The following is an 8086-nucleotide window of genomic DNA, read 5'->3' on the forward strand; positions in this document are numbered from 1 at the left end:
TGGCTGTTTTCCTGCCTGGGACCACCCAGGGCTTGACACTCAAGGGGACTTGCTTTCTTACTACCAAAGCACGACACTGTCAGAGGTGAAGACGTTCTTGGGAGGCTACATGGGCACTGCACTGGCTCCAGTTGTCCTTTGAAAAACAGAGCGGCCTTACCACTGATGGTGCCCCAGCCCTGGCTGGATCTCGTAGGGGATCGGCTGCCTTAGCCAAGAAAGAAACGGGTCGCGTTGGTCTTGAACCACGTCAGTGGATTGTGGATCGCCTCCTCAGAGGCGAGAGGCAGGAGTGAGGACAGAACGGAGGGTTCCCGGCCTGGGTAGCTTCTCCCACAAAGGGAATCCCGTTGTTCCGGCTGTGGAGAAGCACAACCACAAGGCAGCGTTTGGAGTCACTGGGCCAGTCACCTGTCCAGGCTGGACTCGGGTCTTTGCAGACAGGAGCCATTGCTCCCCGCTGGTCTGAGCGCCCCAGGAAGGCTCCTCCAACATGGACTGGCCCCTCCCAAGGCCCATGGTCGGCCATGCGCTGCTCAGCTGCTGGAGTGGTCCGTACGCCATGGCCTGGCCAAGCCTCCCGCTGGCATCTGCCAGGAGGGAACGGCTGAAATACAAGTTCAGAGCCAACAGCCGTTACATCCCCCAAAAAAATGATACTCTGCACACCTCACCCGGCCCACTTTGTACAAGATTTGCTACAAATATAGAACAGTGGTGGCGAGACAGACGGGAGACGGAGGGGCTGTCTGCGACTCTGCACTGAGGCTGTTCGGGTGCTGGAGGAGTCTGCTCTTGATCAATGGTTGGTGAAATCTATTCCAGAACTCACAGCCAGTTTGGGGGGGTGCCCGGCTACCTAAAAGCCTGGCCTGGGATTGGCACCAGGCTCCTGGTCTCCCGCTGGGCAGCCCCACCACCCGGAACGACACTGTGCCCGGCCCAAACCTCACCCTGATGCAATGGGCTATGGAATGTAACTAAACGAAGATAAATATTAAATTGCCCATCGGTTACTCACTGTTGCATTGTTTATTTAACGTTGAGCTGTCTTTCATTTATTATCACAATGTGCATGGACTAGAAGTCACCCTAAACCAGGAATCCGTGGCACCCAGCACACCCAGCAAGCATGACAAATGGAGGAATGGGCGGGGATAGAAGGACCAGGCGATGGAGAAAGGCTCCCATGGTGAGCGAGGCAGAATTGCACCATTTGACCTTTTCTTATGGCCCCATGTCATCTGAAAGACTAAAAATGGAGAGAGAGAGAGAGAGAGAGAGAGAGAGAGAGAGTGGACTCACCCTTGTGAGTGCAGCACAGAACACCTGAGAAAGCCACACGCTGTTTGCAACACTTCGCACACAGAATAGGACGTGAGATTTGTCAGATAAATTGGTGGGAATTACACATTTGCCAACAGTGACAGCACATTAGCTTCTGATGCAAATGTGGCGTTTGCTACTGCGACAATGAAGCTGAGAGAGTGTCGCTGCTTTTCTGAACAGAGGAGGTCAACGTGTCTGTCAAACGTTTCTGTCAAAACAGACTCCAACCAGAATACTTGGATGTTTTGACCAAATCAGTTTGTGTTATAATTAAAAGATCATAGACTCATAGAATCACAGAACATTAGAACTGGAAGGAACCTTGAGAGATCATCAAATCCAGTTCCCTGCCCTCACGGTAGGGCATGCATCTTTTTTATCATCCCTGGCAGGTGTCTGTCCAACCTGCTCTTACATATCTCCAGTGATGTAGAGTCCACAACCCCCATAGGCAATTTATTCCAGTGTTTAACCACCCTGACATGTAGGAACTTTTTCCTAATGTCCAACTAAACCTCCTTTGCTGCCGTTTAACACCATTGCTTCTTGTCCTGTCCTCAGAGGCCAAGGAGAACGATTCCCCTTTGCCCCCGCCATGAGACCCTTATACAGGGCCGGCCCACAACATTTTGGCACCTGAGGCAGGGAGCTCAAAATGATACCCCCTGGTTTGGGCCAAAACTTTGAAAGGTCTCAATTCTGCCTCCTTCCTGTTCTACTCCTCTCGTGGCACTGCTCTGCCACCTGCCCTAATAAAGGAGAACTAATAACTTAAAATGCCTCTGGGTCCTAGTGGCACCCCCCGCACTGGCCGCCTCAGTTCGCCTCATGGTAAGGCCAGCCCTGCCCTTTTAGATACCTGAAAACCGCTCTCATGTCCCCCCTCAGTCTTCTCTTTCCAAACTCAACAAGGGAATTTCTTCAGTCTTCCCTCATAGCTCGTGTTCTCTAGAGCTTTCATCATTTTTCTTGCTCTTCTCTGAACCTTCTCCAGTTTCTCCACCTCTTTCTTGAAATGCAGTGCCCAGAACTGGACATAATACTTTGACTGAGGCCTAATCAATGCAGAGCAGAGCATAAAAATGACTTCTCATGTCTTGCTCACAACACTCCTCTTTATGCCTCCCAGAATCATGTCTTTCTAATCTTCCCCCTGAATACCTGTGTTGTTTGCATGCCCCTCTGCCATGTACATTGGTTAAACTGGACAATCTCTACAAGAAAGAATTAATGGATACAAATCAGACACCTGAAAAGGCAATACACTGAAATCTGTTGGGGAACGTTTTAACTTGCCCGAACACTCATTAATGGATCTCAAAGTCACCGTATTATTTCAGGCTCATTTCATAAGCCAGTTCTACAGAGAGGCCTCAGAGCTCAACTTGATTTACAAGTTTGATTCCTGCAACAGAGGTTGGATGGCTCGCTACATTCCACATCCTAATGACATAAAAAAACCCAAAACAATGGGTACTTAAGAACACTTAGGACCTATCAGCTGCATGAAGTATGGACAGTCTAATTGATTATTCATTTCACACTTTTTTTCTTTTTTTCCCCCTTCTTTTTCCTTTTCCCCCTCCCCCTTCCGCTATTTATTTAGAAACTGGACCCTTTATAACGCCATTCATCTGGAGAAGTGGGTTGTGCCCACTGTCACATAAAAAGCCATATGTAGGCCTGCAGAGGTTAAATTTGTATTTCTCTTGGCCAACCATGAGCCCTACTGGCAAAAATACCAGGTGTTCTTTATCAGATGGCCTTCATCAGCCACAATTTCCTATGCTTGCTAGCTGAGAGCTGAGTATGGGATAAAAAACATGACCTCGGTTCTCAGCCCCATGGGAACGCTGAATGTGGCAATGGGCCAACTCACACACATTCACTAAACAGCCACAGTATAAAATCACTGGGGATCTCACCCCTCTGTGAGTCTCACCAGGGACCTAGTCCTTGAAGGGTGTCCTGGATCCCCACAGCTGGAACCACATCCACAGCAGCCTGGTGCGAGGTGACTGGAATGAGATTCCCTGCAAACTCAGGGGCTTAAGCATTTTCAAGTGCCTGTTACTCTTTCATGCATTGTTTTGCCTGTGCTTATTGGCGTATTACTTTGTGGTAGCTGTGTAACCATCTGCCAGTATGTAGTGACATAGTGAGATTAATAAACACAACTATCCCTATCGACTCTGTCTTAAAGTGAATCCACAACCTGTTGGGCCCTGCCTCTGTGAGTTGACACCATGAAAGCTCATAATCCCATTTACATTTGTGGTTAGTCTCTGAGGGTATGTCTACACTACAAAGTTAGTTCGAACTAACGGATGTTAGTTCGAACTAACTTTAATAGGCGCTACACTAGCGCTCCGCTAGTTCAAATTTGATTCGAACTAGCGGAGCGCTTAGTTTGAACTAGGTAAACCTCATTTTACGAGGATTAAGCCTAGTTCGAACTAGCTAGTTCGAATTAAGGGCTGTGTAGACCCTTAATTCGAATTAGTGGGAGGCTAGCCCTCCACAGGTTTCCCTGGTGGCCACTCTGGTCAACACCAGGGAAACTCTATGCAGCCCTCCCGGCCCCGGGCCCCTTAAAGGGGCACGGGTTGGCTACGGTGCCCGTGCCAGGTGCAAGCCTGCCAGCACCCAGCCAGCAGACCCTGCACCTGGCACGGATCGAGCCAGCCACCCGATGCCCCCCAGCCCTCCCCCTCTTCCCGGGACCAGGCTGGCGGCTCCTGGGAGCTTGCCCGGGACCGCAAGAGGCGGGCACCCACCTGGGCTATTGCGGACATCGTGGACCTTGTCCACGATCTCCGCACTAGGCACAGGAAAGTGGCCGGCTTGGGCAGGAGAGCTGCCATCCTGGCCACCCAGGAGCAGGTGTGCATGAAAATCAAGGGGGTCCACTGAGACCCCCGACCCTGAGCCCTGAGCTTACAATGGCCGTACTGGGTCAGACCAAAGGTCCATCTAGCCCAGTAGCCTGTCTGCCGACAGCGGCCAACCCTAGGGACCCTGGAGGGGATGGACCGAAGACAGTGACCAAGCCATTTGTCTCGTGCCATCCCTCTCCAGCCTTTCACAAACCTTGGGCAGGGACACCACTCCTACCCTCGGCTAATACCACTCCATGGACCCAACCTCCATGACTTGATCCCACTTCCCTTTAAACTCTGTTCTAGTTGTAGCCTTCACAGCATCCTGCAGCAAGGAGTTCCACAGGTTGACTCTTTGCTTTGTGAAGAAGAACTTTCTGTTACTAGTTTGAAGCCTGCTACCCATTCCTTTCCTTTGGTGTCCTCTAGACCTTCTTTATGGGAACTAATGAAGAACTTTTCTGTATGCACCCTCTCCACCCAACTCCTGCTTTTAGAGACCTCTATCCTGTCCCCCCTCCGTCTCCTCTTTTCTAAGCTGAGAAGTCCCAGTCTCTTTAGCCTCTCTTCATATGGGACCTGTTCCCAACCCCTGATCATTGTAGTTGCCCTCCCCTCTCCCAGCCTCTCTCTTCCCCTCTCCCACCTCCTTTTCCCAGTCTCCCCCCGTTTTGTTCAATAAAGACAGATTCCATTTTTGAACACAATTGTCCTTTATTTTGTACATCAAGAAAAGGGGCTAGGGAAGGGTAAGTGGAAGGAGGTGAGGGAGGAATGGGGTACGAGCCCCCGATGGGGAGGACTGGGCTGGCTCTGCGGGCTTCTGGGGGTGGAAGCTCTCTTGCAGCCCCCCAATTGCCCCCTCTCCCCAGATGGCAGCCTGCGGCAAGTGCAGCCGGGCTGATGGCCGAGTGCTGTGATGTGCCCAGTGTGGGCACTCAGGGCACTCCAAGCCAGGACTGGTTTTCAAGCGGGGCACCCCTGAGAACTGTCTGTCTGGGGTGGGGGTTGGGACCCTTTAAGCGCAGCCCTCGGCTAGCCTGAGGCAGCAGCTCCACGCTCTAAGTCCTCCTCTGATGCCCTGCCGGCACTGCTTCCGTCCATCCTTAAGCCCTGTTCAGGGTCCACTTAATGTGGACATGCTAGTTCGAATTAGCAAAATGCTAATTTGAACTAGTTTTTAGTTCTAGATGCGTTAGTTCGAATTAGCTTAGTTCGAATTAACTAATTTGAACTAAGTTAGTTTGAATTAGCGCTGTAGTGTAGACATACCCTAAGAGTACGTCTAGACTACATGGCTCTGCTGACAGAGGCATGTAAAACAAGCTACCCAACATAGTCAATGAAGCCAGGATTTAAATATCCCCCGCTTCATTAAAATAAAAATGATCAGCTGATCGTTGGCACAGCGTATGAGTCAAGATGCGGATCGGTCAACAGGAAACACCTTTGTCGACCGCTCCTGTAAACCTCGTTTCATGACGCATAAGGGAGCAGTAGACAAAGGTGTTCCCTTCTCAACCGATCTGCATTTTGACTCACGCGCTGTGCCGACGATCAGCTGAGCCGGCATAGCAACGGCAGCCATTTTTATTTTAATGAAGTAGGCGGTATTTAAATCCCCGCTTCATTGACTATGTTGGGTAGCTTGTTTTACATGGCTGTGTCGGCAGAGGCATGTAGTCTAGACATACCCTAAGGTGTTGCTAGACTATTTGTTGGTTTTAAGATTTTCCAGATGGGGGGAGGATCTGCCTAGTTGGGGAAGGGTCCCAATGCCTGGGTGCCAGCCACGCCCCTTGGAACAGCCCAACGCTTCCTACATGAGGCCATCAGTGGGATGAGAATTAGTCTCCAGAACAAGCATCACACTTAAGAGAAGAACACAACTATTTTGTAAGCCAACAACTCCAGGAGCACACCCAGGGAAGGACACATGGCCACAAACAGCCTTTCCCTGCTTTGCCTCGGTGGAAGCGGTCTACATGCTTGGGTCCTCGGCTGAGCTCAGGAGGCCTCAGTGGAAGTTGTCATGTTATTGGATTTTAAAGTGAGCAGACGCGCCCACGGAGGGGGGGGGGTTGCCCCAAATTTGGTACACAGTGGGCCGTGTGAAGTGTCAAACGAAAGCTAATGCTCTACTGTTTCTGTGTGTGTTGCTCATGGGCTTGTGTGATGTTTGTATGTGGAGCGGGGAATATGGGCTCTGTGCTGGTGCTGGCAATGTTCTCTGTCTGAGACAGAGCAATGCGCCTGACCTGCCTGTTGTGAGGAAGGAATGTTCGGTGAATGACTGTGCTAATTAGCACGGCTCCAGGAACAATGGCTCTCGGGGAAGCCAGCACACACCTGAGGAATGCGCCTGGAACCCTGCAGACCGGCCAGTGCCTCATGGCTGCTGGCATGTGAAACATGCCATCATGTGACCAGCTCCAGCTTGGGAGGCACCAAGAATGAATAAAAAGGTGCCATGAGGCGGTCTCCATCTTGTCTTTAATCTTGCTACTGATCCCAGATGCAGCCTTGCGAGGGACAGAGAGCCGGGAAGGATTGTTGACCCATCCTGACATAGAATGGACACCAGAGACTTCTGAGCCAGCAGTTTGGAACATCTCTGCTGAGAGCCTGCATCCAGAACTGGGAGATACGATGCATGTAATGTATTCTCCTTAACAACCTTACTCTCCACCTTTTCTTTCTTTTGTTAATAAACCTTTAGATCGTAGATTCTAAAGGACTGGCCCAGCGTGCTCTTGTGGGTAAGATCTACAGTGTAAATTGACTGGGGACCGTGGCGGGTTCTTTGGGACCGGGAGGACTGGGACTGTTTGGGGTTGGTGAGATCGGGTTTTATAACTTCTCATCTTTGTGTAGGCCTGGGGCTGATTGTGGCACAGGGAGAGCCGGGGTTTTTACGGGTTTTGCTTGTGAGGTTTCCTGTTGGCCAGATAGGCAGCTGAAGCGCTCGGCGTGACTGGTTTGTGGCCTATTTGGGAAAGGTCTCCAGTCAAGGGCTGTAAGGGGCCCTGGTTTTGAGCAATTTACCCTGAGCTGACACCCTCAGCGGTGCCCAGACCTGGCCCGGTCTGTCACAGATGCGGTCTGCATGCCTGGGTCCGAGGCTGAGCTCAGGAGGCCATGTGGGTTATCAGCGCTTCTGGCCAACCTGATCATTCACTCGATACATGCCTGGGATCTGAGACCTTCTGTGCTTGACTGGCACACCCTCCTAGCCAATCAGCTTTGTGCAGAGGAGCACAGAGGGAGGGGGAAAGGGCTGACACTCTCACACCAGCTCCATAGGTCGTCACCATTCACCCAAGAGTTCTCAGACAACTCAAAGGAGTAACTTTGGAACTAATGACTGGTTTGTAAGCTACCCTTTAAATCAGCTTCCGTACCTAATGACTGGAAGGTAGCTAACATGACGCCAATCTTTAAAAAGGGCTCTAGAGGCGATGCTGGCTATTACAGACCGGTAAGTCTTATGTCCGTACCAGGCAAATTAGTTGAAACTGTCAGGGACTCGAACCCGGACGGCCTCTGTTCGTTGTCTGACCGCAAAGAGACAGGCAACACCAGCAAGATTCAATCACAAGCTCTTTATTGAATGGTGCACACAACAATAGAGAGCGGCCCGTCTCCAAAGTGAACCAGCCCCGATTTCATTTACAGGTAGGCTTATATAGACAGTTTTGTCGCGTCATAGACTATTCGCCCAAGCAACCAACCCCCCCTTTATTAGTTAGAAACCTCTAGTACCCATGCATACCTGGCCAACTATACATCATGGCCTTAAGCAATTCATAATGCATCAGCAATTTCTTATCAGCCCAAAAGACAGGTACTGGGCAATAAGGAGACAGTTCGTTATGGCC

This window comes from Pelodiscus sinensis, chromosome 5, assembly GCF_049634645.1.
Source record: "Pelodiscus sinensis isolate JC-2024 chromosome 5, ASM4963464v1, whole genome shotgun sequence".
NCBI lineage: Eukaryota > Metazoa > Chordata > Testudines > Trionychidae > Pelodiscus > Pelodiscus sinensis.